The sequence below is a fragment of the Amia ocellicauda genome, chromosome 8, assembly GCF_036373705.1.
Source record: "Amia ocellicauda isolate fAmiCal2 chromosome 8, fAmiCal2.hap1, whole genome shotgun sequence".
Classification (NCBI taxonomy): domain Eukaryota; kingdom Metazoa; phylum Chordata; class Actinopteri; order Amiiformes; family Amiidae; genus Amia; species Amia ocellicauda.
In genome coordinates, this window is record NC_089857.1 from 6,034,808 (window position 1) to 6,050,301 (window position 15,494).

The 15,494-nt window shown below is 36.5% G+C and overlaps 1 protein-coding gene across 1 annotated transcript in view; it reads left to right on the forward strand.

Annotated features, from left to right (window-relative positions):
- Window positions 1-607: 607 nt before the first annotated feature.
- Window positions 608-15,494, forward strand: part of hapln1b (hyaluronan and proteoglycan link protein 1b) — a 32,044-nt gene continuing 17,157 nt past the window's right edge. Inside the window, exon 1 of the mRNA XM_066711887.1 lies at window positions 608-820. The gene's annotated coding sequence lies outside the window, so the exon portion shown is untranslated. The remainder of the gene's footprint in view (window positions 821-15,494) is intronic.

Here is a 15,494-nt window from a genome sequence, read left to right on the forward strand (position 1 = left end):
TCACGCTTGGAAAGGCTTTGGACGTCAAAGTATGAACCGACAAAGCGCAAGAAATGTGAACACTTGCAAGGAAAGACGGAGAATGCGCTTTTACGCGTGACCAACATGTTTACTGCTGTCGGGATGAAAGGCATCTATAACATACTGTAGCAATATATCTCTGTCCAAACTGGCGACGCTTCAGAAATTGTAAAACTCAAACAGTTGTCTCGTCAAACGTGAGTCGAAAGTCAATTTAAGCGGGGAGTCAAAAGTCACTTAACCACAAGAAAATAATACAAAAGTAGTGATGCTGAGGTTGGTTCATTTCTCATAAAGGTCAGCAAGAAAAGCTTTTACTTTCATATTGTTTTTTCCCTTTCTTTCTTGGTTCATCCTTGCAGTTTTTTTATTTATTTTTCCCACCTTGTGATGCACTACTGCTAGGTTTAAGTTTTCAGAGTCAACCCCACCCACTAGGCTCCTGCATTAATTGCTCTCTAGAAAACACATCTTTTTGGAAATCAAATGCTTCTCCGTACATACAGTAATAGATGCATACTACTACGACTATTAATACTAATCAAAATAAACGTCATCCTCGCCTTTTATTTTTCTGTGGATATAGAAAGGTCTTCATTGAGTCAACAGCCACCTGTATCGAAGGGGTGGGTTTGTGCCACATGCTTGTTTGGCCAGTAATTAAGAGCTGCTGGAGTGAAGGATGGCTGCTCGCCTCTGACGTGGTTCCTCCTTGGACTTGGTGAGAAAGTGGGTCCACTCCTCCGTGGGACAGGACAGGACTGTGAATCAGTCTCAGCTTCACTCGCAACTTTACAAGGTGAGCAGAATTCAGTTTGTTGGGGGGTTAAGGAAGGGAGGGATTGTTGTACAGCAAAAAGCGACTTTTCTTTTTTTAAGGGGCATTTAGAAGCTGATTTACAACTGTGATTGTTTTACTGTCGCTTGTCATTTGGTTTGCAGAAATTACAATCGGGTTTAGGGTCACACTGTCCGGTGTGCAAGATGGGAACTAGCATGTGAAACTAGATTTGTTTTGCTTATGCACTTAAAAAAAAAAAAAAAAAAAAAAAAAAGCAAGAAAGGTACCGTGTGAGGGTCTTAATTGGGGCACTATTCGCCTTTTTGGATATATGGTGCCATGTACTTTTTGGGACCCTTGAGGGAACTTACTAATAGATTTATTTTTAAATAAATGATGAGCATGCTGGTGCTGCTTATTATTATTATTATTATTATTATTATTATTATTATTTGGGCAATATGGTAAAATCTCACTGCATGCTCAGTTTTGTGCGTCTTAGGCTATTTTCTCTTGCAGAACTCAGTGGATAATTCTAGAGGGTCGTGCGTAATTGTTTTAGTTATTTATTTCATATCGTACAAAATGGTTACACATGGTGGGAGCTGAAGAAACTGCTCATGAGATCTTGGACTCTCTGTCTTTGGGGATGATGTCATGATCAGTCCAGGACCTGTGAGACACTTTTCCTGGAACATGTCTAGAGTAAACGATACCAAGTTGCCAACGGGGAGTGTGTATTCTTTTTTTATATCTCCGATCAATACTATCCAGCGAGATTGTGCAGAATACACCATTGTACTGGTTAGCGCCTAATCTGGCCACCAGTTCATACAGAGTATAACTCAAGCCAAATCCGTCTGTCTTTCAAAATAATTACAGTATCACTTCTTTCGAAATGGCGAGACTGTTAACACATATTTCAGCTAAATAAAGAAAGCTTTTATGACCAATGCAAATAGGAGGTCTTAATAACCGAGTTTCAGAAAGTGATTCACAACTGTATGAAAACGTTCAGGGTTCTTATTCATCTTAAATACTCTGTAGTTTGCAATGTTTTATTTGTATTGGCATTTAAACTTGGATGCAACATGTGAACAAGATTCTTTAGATGTTGGGGTTTCACCAAACAGCTTTTGGAAAAGTAAAACATGTACTAGATTTGGTAACTGATAAAAACACATGAATTAGACTATTTTTTGTTTCAAAATACTGAAGAGGTTTGTGATTCCAGAAATGTATGAGTTTCTGAACATTTCTAGTTTCCCCCAATTACCTGGGAGTTCAAAAAGTGAGAGTCCAATTAATATAGACCCTTTTCAGCTCTCAGTTTGCTTCTGTTGATATGCAATGAATTGTGGGACTGTCTGGCTCCAGAGAAACCAGCACTGTATCTCACAGTCCAGTAACTGAAAAGACTGCTTGTAGTCCTTACGTTGAAATGTTCTTTTGGGGAGGATGGTCTTGGACAGCATTTACATAAGGCCCACTTCTATAAAGTTGAAGGAGTACTGGAGGAAACAGCTGACTAAACAAATATGGGGCAGAGCGTATGTAATGGTATAAATTAATAATGCAGTTCTTTATTTACTCTATGAATGGGGCATTTTGTGGTGTTAAGTGGGCTTAGTTTGCCATCTACTGGTTTGTAACAGGATCGCAATGCCTCATAGATTGTGCCTTGAATTGCAGTTTATCTGTGTGCGTGCATGTTGTGTGGATTTGCTGTGTAATTGGCAGCAAAAAAAAAGGCATTTTTTTTAAAAGGCGTTGCAGTTAAGACTCAGCTGGGCTGTAAAATATTACACAAGGACACACTGCACTTGAGCAAAGTCAGTTAAGGGTCCAATCTGTCAAAACTCTCATAATTATAACTATTAAAGAGTACTATTGTGTAACTGTGAAGTGTTTTTTCTTCTTCTTCTCCTTAGTCAAGACTAATTACAGATTTAAGGAAACAAATCATCCAGTGTAAGCAATTATCTAATTTAAACATGATTTTGTGAATGGACAATGTTGTTAAGTGGGTGTATCTCTGAATCTCTTAGTAAACACACATACACACACATATGTAAATGCTTGTGTAACACTCTGATTTTCCAGTAAATTAATTAACCTGTGACTTTTCCTTTTCAGCTATAAATACATTACAGAAATCAGTTATTATTAACAAAAGGTCTTATTTTTCCTCCTGATTAACGTAACGAGTGGAGTAGGTAGTGCAGCCAACAGAACAGCTTACTTTGGCACTTTTTCCTAATTGAATCAATTGTGCCCTCCAATGGAAATAAAGCTCTTACTGTACTGCTTTCTACTTCTGTAACGTATTTTTCCTTGTAACCGTCTTCTTCACCGCCTTGTGCCTTCAGGTTCTTGAGAACAATATTCAACAGTGTTCCCCTTTTACATATAATACTTCGCTCCATCGGCCAACTACCTGAAAATAAAATGTGTAAGTTGATAAATACACATAGGCGTACATATGTTTCCTTATATTGTATATTAAATGAATAACCTAATAAAAGTTACATTTTGTCATTTATAACTTGAGAAGAAGTACAATTATGTATGCCAGTTAATATGACTTACTTTCAGAGATACATGATATATGTTTCTCATGATCTTACAAAGTTTCACCAACATTGCCTTGACGGGGCAGTACCGTTCCCACAAGTTCTTGGCATTTGCATTTCAAGGGATACAAACTTCCCCAAATGAAGTGCCTGTAGCAATTCATGCAGGCATTTAACTGAGCTTGAAATCTGAGTTTTAAATTGAAAGTAAATCTCTTGAAAGATTAGAATTCGATAACCTGAGCTTATACAATCAATGGTGGGCAGAAACCTTGGGTTACTTTTTGTATTTGCTTGACAAATAGTCCAAATTGAGCTCAAAGCAACAGCCTGATCCTGGAACCCTTGAGCCTATAGACAAGCATCTACCAGGTGAGCCAATTGAGGATGCCTAGGTGACCTGTCATAGATTAGCATCTTCACCAGGTCCAGGAAAGTGTGTACGAGGCAAATCCCAATAGTCTAATGGTAAGAGTAATAATGCTTGTCTAGGCATGCTGGGAACAGCAGTAGGTAACAGCAGACTCATGTTCTGAGCTCTGAAATCTGAGCAGAAGAAGTAGTTAATCCATGGCCCAGAGTTTTAAAACCCTTGCAATATTATTAGACACAATGATTGTGGATAACCCTATAGTGCAGTATTGCAAAAAATCTAAACCAAAAACATGTACTGTGAAAGTATGTTGATAGTCTCTTGCATACTGGCAAATCTTTATCTATAAATGAACATGCTATATATGTGAGTATCTGATACCTTTCTGTCTATATTGAGATTATATCAGGCCAGTAACTGTATTGTCATGAGTTTTTTTAGTTCAGATTGATAATTTTTAAATTCACAGACTCCTCAGTCTGAAGGCTTACTGAAGTACACCTTGTTAGCGCTTGATCAGATCAGAGCCCCCATTCAAAAGATTACGTCCTGTCATTGTTAATGTAACGAGGTGTAGGTGGCCACTCTAGGTGTGTTTATTGAAACTATTTGTATGCATATTTTTGCCATTGAAGAGCCATTCCCAGCAGATAGTCTGTTTCAACACACTGCAGAGTATTATAGTCTTTCTGTAGTGTTGAACTCAGGTCAGGTCGTCCGTCCACCTGTGTAAACCCAGCTCCTCAGTCAGGGTTTAGCATTCTCGAGCATCAGATTATGAAGATTGCCTCTTTAACATCAGATAACATTGTTTGTTTTAAGATTGTGTCTTTGCCTCCTCTGATAAAACCATACTGCCTTCGTGAAATGACCTGGAGTCAAACCACTACAGGGTTGGCTGTTATTAGGTCTCAGAAATATCAGCTGGAATATGTCACAGCAGAGCCCTTAGGAAAGTTTCAATAAAAAGTTGAAAAAAGCTAAATTCCATTATCTACACCCAAAGCTATGTGGTTAGCAGGAAGTGCAGACAATGTGTGATGAAAATGCCAGCACAGGTTAAATTGCAATATTAAAAAATGCATAATACATATATAAAACCAAAATAAATAACTCCTAAACTTATGTATTATTATTATTATTATTATTATTATTATTATTATTATTATTGTTTTAACTTTTTAAATTTGTGAAAAAACTTGGGAAATTGTACTCAATGGGTGCTTATACACTGTCATATCTGAGCATCAGTAGCATTTGATCCGGATCAGGAATGGCAGTGTAAATGCACCAATTTAGATTGTAGTGCTGTAGGAGTCATTCAATCTTGGAACAAGAATGTAAATACACTCCACAAACATACCTGTATACATTGCTCTTCCCATGATCGAGTCTTCAAAATCAAGGTTTAAAGAACCTGGGAACCAAAAGAACAAGCTTTTTTCTTTTCTTTCTTTTCCACCCATCCTACTGAAGCTAAGAATAGTATTTTATATAATCATATATGTTTGTATTAAAGGCAAGGAAAGCAGTTAAAATGTCAAGCAAGAATCCATTAGTATAAACCAAGCCCAACTGAACCCCTTTCTTAATATCCTGGACAATGTATGCTGTTAACTTTCTGCAAGACATTGTAGTTGTTAGCTTCCCTCCAAGCCCAGTATTTCAGTATTTACAAGTTTAAAAGGACACTAGAAGGCTGTTTCAATTAATCTTAACGTGGGTGGTTTTCTTTTTAAGTAGTCCTTGAACTTGAGACTTGTAACCTTGCTGTGGCTGTCATTCTATCAAAGTACATTTGGTTACCCTGTAGTACATGGGGCCCACATACTTTTAATGGCACTATAGAGGATAATGCAGCTCAAGAGCAATATACTACGATGCAATTCCAATTAAAATGAGAGATAGAACAAAAGCACAGTGCGATGCTAGAGGCCTGTGCTATCAAAAGATCTGTAAGAATGAACTCATTGTTATTAATGTTATTTCCTTTATTCCCTGCTGATGTAATACTGGGGACAAAAATCTTGGATTAGAGGTTAGGCCTCTGGACACTTGAGAACAGGGTCGTGGGTTCAATCCCAGGTGGGAGACACTGCTGTTGTACCTTGATTGCTCCAGTAAAAATGCAGCTGTATAAATGGGTAATTGTATGTAAAAATACAACTTTAACAATTGTAATTTGCCCTGGATAAAGGTGTCAGCTAATTTATATCATAATAATAAATAAATCATTCCAGAATTGTACATTTCTGATAGCCAGTGTAGACCAACTATGTATAAATAAACCATACTATGTACTTCTTGCTTGGCCCCAGATAGAATCCTACAGGCACATGAACAACAGCAGCAGCTTTAGGAAATAGCTTAGCTGTCTCCTTTCTTTTAATTTTATCTTCTTCAAATCTATAAAGCTGGCGTTCACAGGCCCCCACCAAGACATTCTTTGTAGCAAATTGGCCTTTGGAAGCTGTTCTTGTACCAATTGGAGTCAGTTGATAGACTGTAATTGGAGTGTAGTTAAAAACACTGATTTAGACAGCCACTATTTTCTACTGTATGCATTTAGTGTATGTAGGCTACTTAAATACACAGTATATGAAATTTTGCATGTTAATTATGCTCAATACACTATTGCTTCGAGTTCCACTTAAAAATACATAAACATTGCAGAGGCACACAGTGTAAATAAACAGCAAGTAACTTGACAGGAAAACCACAGTCTGAAATCAAATGCACATAAACATATTTACAGTTAATGAAAAGCCCCTGAGACTGGGAGACTGCAGGAATTCCAATTAATCAAATTCTTCCTGAATGGACTGCTGTGGTTTTGTTTTCATAATAGTGGGAAAATAGATCTAAATAGCTTGGAACCCCCTTCTAAGGTTTTGAGGTTGCATTTACCCTGATTAAAAGTACCCAGGGTAATTTTAAATTAAGACATTGGCTTAATTGGCATCTAGCATCTAAATCCCCTACTGATTGTAACTTTTCTGCTGTTATTGTTTTCTTACAATTAAAAAGTGATTCTCAAGTATGAAAAAAAGTCTGCAAATGAATGAGCTCATAGAAAACCACTGAGAAAATACTTCTGTATTATATCCTACCAAAAATGACTGTTATACTCATTGCGATTTCTAGGTCATACTTCCAAGCCATTTATTTCATAACTTTATTCACATATTCAGTGTAGATGTTTAGTTTATATTATAATATATATCATAAGTTTTGTGACCATACAATTTAGCATTGGACATATATTTGCTACATATCTAAGGGGCAGCCAAGGATGCATACTGTAAAGTGGATCTCTGTTATCTATTAGGATGAGTATATTCTAAGAATAGTGTCATTGGGGATGTGAGAGGCAGAGAGACTCCAGATACCTAAATAGTTTTAAAGTAGAAAGACAATTTTGCTTTGTTGTTCTCTGAGTGTAGTGTATGTGTCTTTTTAGTGTGAGAAAGATGTTCAAAGATTGTGAAACCTAGCATCAGTATTATAACTTCCTATGGAGTTCATCTTGGTAAGGGCATGTTTTTTCTTTAAAGCATTTCATGGCTAAAAAATCATTACATTTCAAGTTGATACTTTCGTATTATCCAAGACATCTGTCGTGTTTGTTTTTGTTTTTGATCTGTCATAAACCTTTGTATATACTTAATATAAATTAAATATTGTTCATATACATTTTAAAATTAACATCAACATTATAGAACTGGAAAAACAACTGAAATTAAAAGTCATAGGCTTTCGACTTATTCAGTTAATGTAATGCAATGAATGTAAAAATCATTCAAATCTGGACAATGTTGCTTTGCAGAAAGCATGAAATGTGTGAGAATGGTAATACATGTTCTTTTGTTTAGAATTGAAGCATTAAAGACATTCTTTAAAGTTTCTTTTAAATCAAGTTATATACTTGATGGCAATTGATTCTGGAGGGAAGTGTGTGTAAAAGTCCAAGATAGCTGGTTTACCGAGTAAAACGTTATTTAAGTCAGTAATGGGGATAACATGAGAAGACAAACAATTAGTTAAATATCCAATGATAAACACCAAGAAAATCTGATAAGAATATATATTTTTAACTTTTTTGTAATCTGTCTGCAGATTCTGATGGAGTATTGTAAGAAGAGTGACATCTGTGTGGGAATGTCTTAAACACAATGGTGTTTATGTGCACCTGAATCCACCAACTTATGTGTTATAATGTAGGAGTTGAAAGTGCTGGAGTGTAAGTAGTAACTTCCATCCGACTGCTGTTTTATATCTGCCTTCATAAGTATTTTTTATACCTGTGCTGTACGAAACCATGAAAAGGTTTGAGGCCGTATGGTTTTAGAAGAATGTGAAATTCTTCAATTGGATTTGATTAATAAAATCTGCAGCTGGGTTTGTTGTTAAAGTAAACATGGATTTGCTTCCCAAAATGCATACCCTGTGCTCAGTGTTTAAATTGGCATTTCTAGCTTAACAGCTAAACACATGTAGTCCTGTTTTTGGGTTCTATTTTTAACATAAAGGGACGGAGATGTTTTCTTGCAAATAGGAATTTATGTAAGATTCTCATTAGCAGTTATTGTATGCCCACACATTTTTTTATGGGTACTGTCAAGCTTTTTTGTAAGGAAAGAAAAGCATACATATGTGAATTACACTTTACAAAACAGTGACCATTTGTGCTGGGTTTCTTTTTCGAGATTAACGAAATGCATTTGTGGTGTTCATACGCAAATATACAGTTTGTCAAAGAGTCTGCAGTTACATGCCTCACTTGACCGTGAGGCAATTTACTTTCATACTGTATTTCTTCAAGGTAGGGCTTTGTTTGTCTCTACCCTAAAATGGGAGTGGGACTGTTTTGAGAGGAAACTGAAAATGTACAGTGAACAAGACTGTAATGGTGCAAACTGTACGCTTAATGTTTTTAGAACAGTAGTCTTTATAAAATATGGAAATTTTAAATAGTGTCTTACAGTTTGTATTTAACTTGAAAGCAGTGGGATGGGATGTATTAAAAACTTGTTTTAATGAAATTCATTCAGATAAGATTGTAGACCTCTATTTACTTAAGAGACTGCTAGCCTTCCATAATAAAATTGGATTTATGTTTTTTTTTTCTGTGTTATGATATATATATGATATATACATATAAGAAGTTATCTTATCAGTGGATGGTTCTGGGAACCATAAGCATTTCCATATATCAACAGGAGCAAACATCTTTTTTTTTAAATCCACTCTTAAACATACAGAGTGAATTTATGTAGTAAGTGCCCTTGATGGATTGGATATACAGTTGTACTATAGGCCCTGTTTTCACATAAAGGCAGTTCTCATAAAGGTACAGTTGCGCCACATTATGATTAACTGCTATTATGACAAAACTGTTTACAAGAACTTTGGAACAGAACTTAATACATGAATAAATAAAATGATGAGAATATCTAGTTTGGTCGCTTTGGGACCAAGTTTAACTTCCTCAGAATGTCTTTCCCCATCACCAGTCTTCCAAAACCAAATCTGGGAGCAATTTAGATTTTCATTTCTCCCTTGAGAACAACTATCCTCGCAGTTTTATTCTCTCCTCTGATACAAATTGATTGCAAACATCCCTGTTTGTCACTGTAAGTAAACATGAATCAAATGTAATGTGTTGTCATCAAGCAGATAGGAATCTCTTTGCTTAGTTAGGGGACAAAAACAAAACTTAATTTGGTTAATTTGGTTTGCCAATATATTTAAAAGCAATTAGAAGTAACTTCTTTGTCCTTCCCCCTTTTTCACCCAAAATATTTGACCATTCATATATATTTTTTTCAATTATAATGTGTAGTTCTGCATCTCTCCAGTAAGCAATTTAAATAAAGTCTTAAAATAACTGTATTTTCTTGTTTCTTTATATATGGAAAAGGACTCGACCACTTTAAAGGGTTATGAATGAAATCAGGGCTCACAATTGATTTCTCCAAATATTAAAGGTGATTTGATATCCTCTCTGTATGTACAATTAGCTATGCTGTATAAGAATATTTCTCAAATTAAACATGACAAAACCAAGCAAAGCAATGCAAGGCAAGACTTTTCAGAGAACTCTATGTGAGCTTTCATCGGCTTCTCCTGATCTCTCAACAGTGCATAGTGTTAGAGCCCATTCCACTTCAGTGGAGTTCCCAAAAAGGCAGAGTTGAAGATTAAATCCCTGTTGTCTAGTACTCCATAGATTACATAGTGTTCCCATACACCAGCACCCCTCCACATGATATCTCTGCATCGTTTGACTTTGTTTTTAAATCAGTGTCCGGAACATGTGAACAGATGTTAACAGCTTGTTTGTATACCTTTGTTTTTTTCATTTCCTACAATGAATTTAAATTCCAGTCCAATCACAATCAAATGGGGGTAGTGTAAAGTTTTGCCCCTTTTCCCATTAGAAATAAATAAGAAACAGATTTTCTGGTGCTTTTTTAAAATATTGAATCTAAATATATTTTAAAAACACTGAACTAAATAAAAGTGATGCCAAAATCCAAACTGTCTTCTGACTTTCAAGTGGCAGCCAGGGTAATATCGAATAGGATGATGATGGTCTGCCTTTACTCGGCTTGAATCTGAGCCTTTGTCTTCCTGGGCCTTTACAGTGTTCATGTTGTTCCCATAGAAAACTTTAATCTAATACATGTGACATACTGTGATAATATCTCCCAAGAGCACTATCCTTCCTTTAATTACCAATAATGTGCCATTTTCAAAGGAAAGAAACTGAAAACATATTATTAACTAATGGGGAGAGAATTAAAAAAGGGACACGACCTTGAAGAGAACCATAAAATAAGCCCTTTGCGGGGCCCGCAAGACTGACATTGTTTACTATGAAACACTAATTGTTTATCTCTTGATTAGAAGTTGAATTTGAAATGTTTAGATGACACAAAGCTCTAAGTTAAGGGGTAGGCAATTTCAGACCTCGAGGGCCGGGATCCTGTAGGTTTTAGAGCTACCTTTCAATTAGCAACTGATTAAGACTTGGGATAAACAGATTATTTCACTTCTTATCCTAATAATGAGTTCAATTAAGTCATTTAGACTTAAGGTGGAATGAAAAGCCAAGCCACTGTGGCCCTTGATGATCGGAATTGTAATCTGATTTTAGCTCTATGTAATTGGGTCATTTGTTATGCTAACTAAAATCGCTGTACACCGAGTATTTAAAAAAACAAAACAAAAACACTTAGGTTCTATTTTGTCCTCAACCCAGACCAGCATTCCCCTACAGATTTACATTGGTGTCTGAAGTTGGGTTCAGCATAGAGAAGCTACCATGTATCTAGAACATGCAGTATACAAGAACATATATTAGAATGGTTAATTTGATTTTTTTTTTTTTTTTTAAGGATCAGTTCATATATCCTACAATGGGTAAGAATTATGGGATTTAAAAATGTCCCCCATTTCTAAACCACCGTGCACAACATTTGAGTACTTTGTAGTCCACTTCTGATTCTGAAAAATAAAACATTTTAAGCTACAGTCCATGAACATTTCATTCTACTGGCTCCAGAGTTGTGTAACTGTTGAATAGTTCCACCTGCTTCAGCTGGATATCACTAAATAGTCTGGATATCACTGGTTAGAATCTGGATTCTGTAAGAGTTAAACAAGAGCCAGATTGCCCAAGGGGTGGTGTACAATTGGCAGAGTATAGGTGGAGTTGAGTGATCTATAAAGGCAGCCATGGTTCCTTCAGCTTGTCATGCAAGAGCAAACTCTTTGGCTTACTGGGCTCATGTGAGCTGGCAGTGTTACCAGTGAGAGCTACAATACAGTTAGTACAGTCCAATAAATGTTTGGACAGAGACACAATTGTCATCATTTTGGCTCTGTATGCCACCACAATGGATTTGAAAGGAAACAATCAAGATGTCCTTTAAGTGTAGACTTTCTTCTTTAATTTGAGCATAGATACATCCAAATTGGGTGAACAATGTAGGAATTACATCAATTTTTATATGTGCCCCCCCCCAATTTTAGGGGCTCAAAAGTATTTGGACAAACTAACATAATCATGATTAAATTGTGAGTTTCAATACTTGGTTGCAAATCCTTTGCATTCAATGACTGCCTGAAGTCTGGAACCCATAGACATCACCAGATGCTGGGTTTCTTCCCTGGTGCTGCTCTGCCAGGCCTGCACTGCAGCTGTCTTTAGTTCCTGCTTGTTCTTGACTTCAGTTTTGCCCTCAGCAAGTGAAATGCATGCTTAATTGGATTCAGGTCAAGTGATTGACTTGGCCATTGCAGAACATTCCACTTCCACTGTCTTGGGTTGCTTTCACAGTATGCTTCGGGTCATTGTCCATCTGCACTGTGAAGCGCCGTCCAATTAGTTTTTAAGCATTTGGCTGAATCTAAGCAGATAATATAGCCCTAAACACTTCAGAATTCATCCTGCTGCTTTTGTCAGCAGTCAGATCATCAATAAATACAAGGGAACCAGTTCCCTTGGCAGCCATACATGCCAAATTCTCAATTTAAATCATTTGATCTCCTGTTTGTGCTTTGGGCTCGAATTGTGAAAAGAAGTTGATATGTCACCACTGGACATATTGAAGGATGGGACATTGCTTTAATCTCTCCCATACTGCTCTGTTCAAAACACTCTCTAAAATAAACATCTGCCATCATACCATAGTGCAATACTAATCTTGAAGATCTAACACATAAATATGTGTGCTTTTCCTGGACTATATTAAAACAAAAATTAGTATTACCAAATGGAAGAGTCTTATTGAGTCCAAGTACTGTTTCTGTCTGACTGAGGACTGAAACCTCTCCCAAGGTGTAAACATTATAAAAGATGGTTCTCTAGCTTCTTCTTTTTTTGTGGTTATTATAATGTAAAAATGTAGTGTAACATGATATATTCTGTTAACATTTAAACAGATACATTTGTACCTAGGTCCTTTTCCATTGTGTGCTTATGTTTGGGTACCTACAGAAGTGAATATTTTAATTTCAGTTTGGACAGAACGTGATATCGCTTCCAGTGGAAAATGTTTGTGTGCATTGGTATGCCAAAATACTGGAAGAAGAAACGGGTACTTCACTGCCATTAACGTTGACTTAATAATGACTTGCATTGCCTCGGGGAAGATGAATCCGGTGCTTTTGTATTTTTTCCGCTATGTTTCTGCTATCCAGGAAGTTATAACACGCTGAAAGAGCAGGTTTTTGACATCCGCCATTATTTGGTCAGTTTTAAATGTTAAAAATGTAAAAGTGCGATAGAAAATTATTACTCGAAACTGCTCTAGTTATCCATTAAAAAGCATCTACATATGGAACAATGGGTTAATCAAAAGCAACCTACAATGTGCTGAAAATAAATGGCAAACCTTCTCCTGTAGCTGTCACTTACTTGGATTTAGAGCTGTGTGAGGCAAGCCATAATTGCATAAGAGATTTATTTAATATGTTATTTTCTATATTAAATCTTTCCATTGCTGATCTTTATTCATCTCTCAGCCTAGTGCAGGGATAACTATTCTCTAGCTTGGCTGTTTTTGCATATTGTTGTTCTTCTCATATTTGCCAGAAAGATCAAACAAGATGTAATTGAAAATTCATGAACCAGGCCAAAGCAAATAAGTATTTGCTAGGATATAACCACCAATTTGCTTTTGTAAAATCACTAGAAATTTTTGTGATTTTCTTTATACAACAGCCCTATTATTGCATTACACCACAGCAAAAGCAATGTTATACAGCGTTTGCAATTTTTCTTGTATTTGACACAATAAAAGCACTTTGGTGTCTAAATTGAACTGAAATGAAACACAGCTTCACTTGTTTTTCAAAGTCTTTCCCTGTTCTGTTATTCTTGGCTGGCAACTCGCCGTATGATGTAATTAGGTCCAATTATAAAGTGCACCATGAAAACAGATTTGACAATTAAAACACTCCACTAGAAATCAGTCACTTTTCTGCTTGTAAAAAATAACCCCTGACCCTCAGAGAGTTGACCATTACATAAAACAGTCAACATGCTCTTCTGGTTAACATCACCAGAGTTGGGTGACACCTGTGTTTTAGCTTCGTCAAAGATTTATATTTGCATTGTAGTCTGGACCTATGTAACAGTAAAAAGCTTTTTACGGGTATTAAAATACTGAAATGGTAGAGCAGAATGAAGATTTGGGCTGGGTATTGTATATCCTTAGAACTGTACAAGTTACTGAAATGGAAGCTTCTGGTCTTTTTGAGTACATTTAGGATTTAATCCCTTGGTTTTATGAGCACTTCATTGTATTAGCAGATACTTTACAGTCAGACATATAGAAAACAGATGTGAATCCGTGCTTTTCTTAATCATTTTATGAAATACACAGAATTTATTTCAGGACTTTGGAGCAGTGCAGTAAGCTGCAGGTTCTGCACATGTAAGGAATGTCCTCAGACAACCTCCATGTGATCTGCCTTCTTTCTTTCCATCAATATATGGCACTGACCCAGGGAACAGCCATGCACAGGGATGATCAATACCCCCTGTGATGCTGTGCCAAGCCTACAGTGCCATGTAATAACAATTCTCAGTTCCCAGACATATTAGCTGTAGGTCCAGGGCTTTGTTCTACTTGATCAAAAATAAATGTTGTCTGTTTTTGGTTTTGGTTGATTAGCAAGGCATTCAAATACGTGGTGTAGTGTAAACATGCAATGGTTATTCCTCACCACAGTGAAACGTGGATAACAGAACGGGTACATTCTCTTCTGTATGAAGTCATGACCCCATCTATCCAAGCTTCAATCCAAGTGACATCTTCCCCATAGTCTGTAAGAGTCACAGACTGCACAAAGACTCGATTGGCATTGAAGGGAACCCAACCTAAACTGACTCAGCAGTGCAACAGTACACCTCGTTCTACACAGTGCTGGGCCTGAGCGAAGACCAGAGAGAACGTAATCCTCCCCGAGGAAGATTACTCAGCCAATTGGCCTCTTGAAAGAAGCTGCTCTGCAGTTTTAAGGAGGGGTAACCCTGCAAGAATATTTCTGCAGGAGTTTCACATCCTTTAAGGTCTCTCTGAACCACCTACTTTCTTTGACTTTGATAACTAATTAACTCCTAGAATCTCTGAAGGAGGTTTGTGTCACAATGGACCCACCCAATATTTAAAAGTACTGATTTTCGAATAAGGTTCCTGGAATTCCCCATTTGGATTTCTGTTCTGGTTTGTTATCACACAAGATCTCTCTCTCTCTGTTATATTTTATTATATTATTCACCCTGGCAGCAGGTCCTGTCTGATATATTTTTTTTGTGATTTTTCCAAAAACTTGCACTCTTCTGAGAATGACAGCTGTACTGAGTATTGCATTTTTTTATTTTTTTATTTTTTTCATGGAACATTTACCTGAAAATAAATCCTTACCATAAAAAGGCATATACTCTCTCAGCTGCAAAAAACTCTCTGTCATAAAGGGACACCTAAGGTTTATTTAATTGTGTAAATCAATGCAGTGTCCTCCCTCACTCTGCCTAATCTTGCATAGAATCAGTTTATTGATAGTGGAGGGAAATTCTGCATTGCCTGGTGTTGCAAAGAACTGTCATAAGATCCTCACATAAAGGGCACTGAACATAGGAAATTCCTTCTATAACTTTCAGTTTCCCAGACGAAAGAACATTTTTTTCTGTGTCCTTTTCTTATCTATTTTGGATCCTCATTTGCCTAATTAC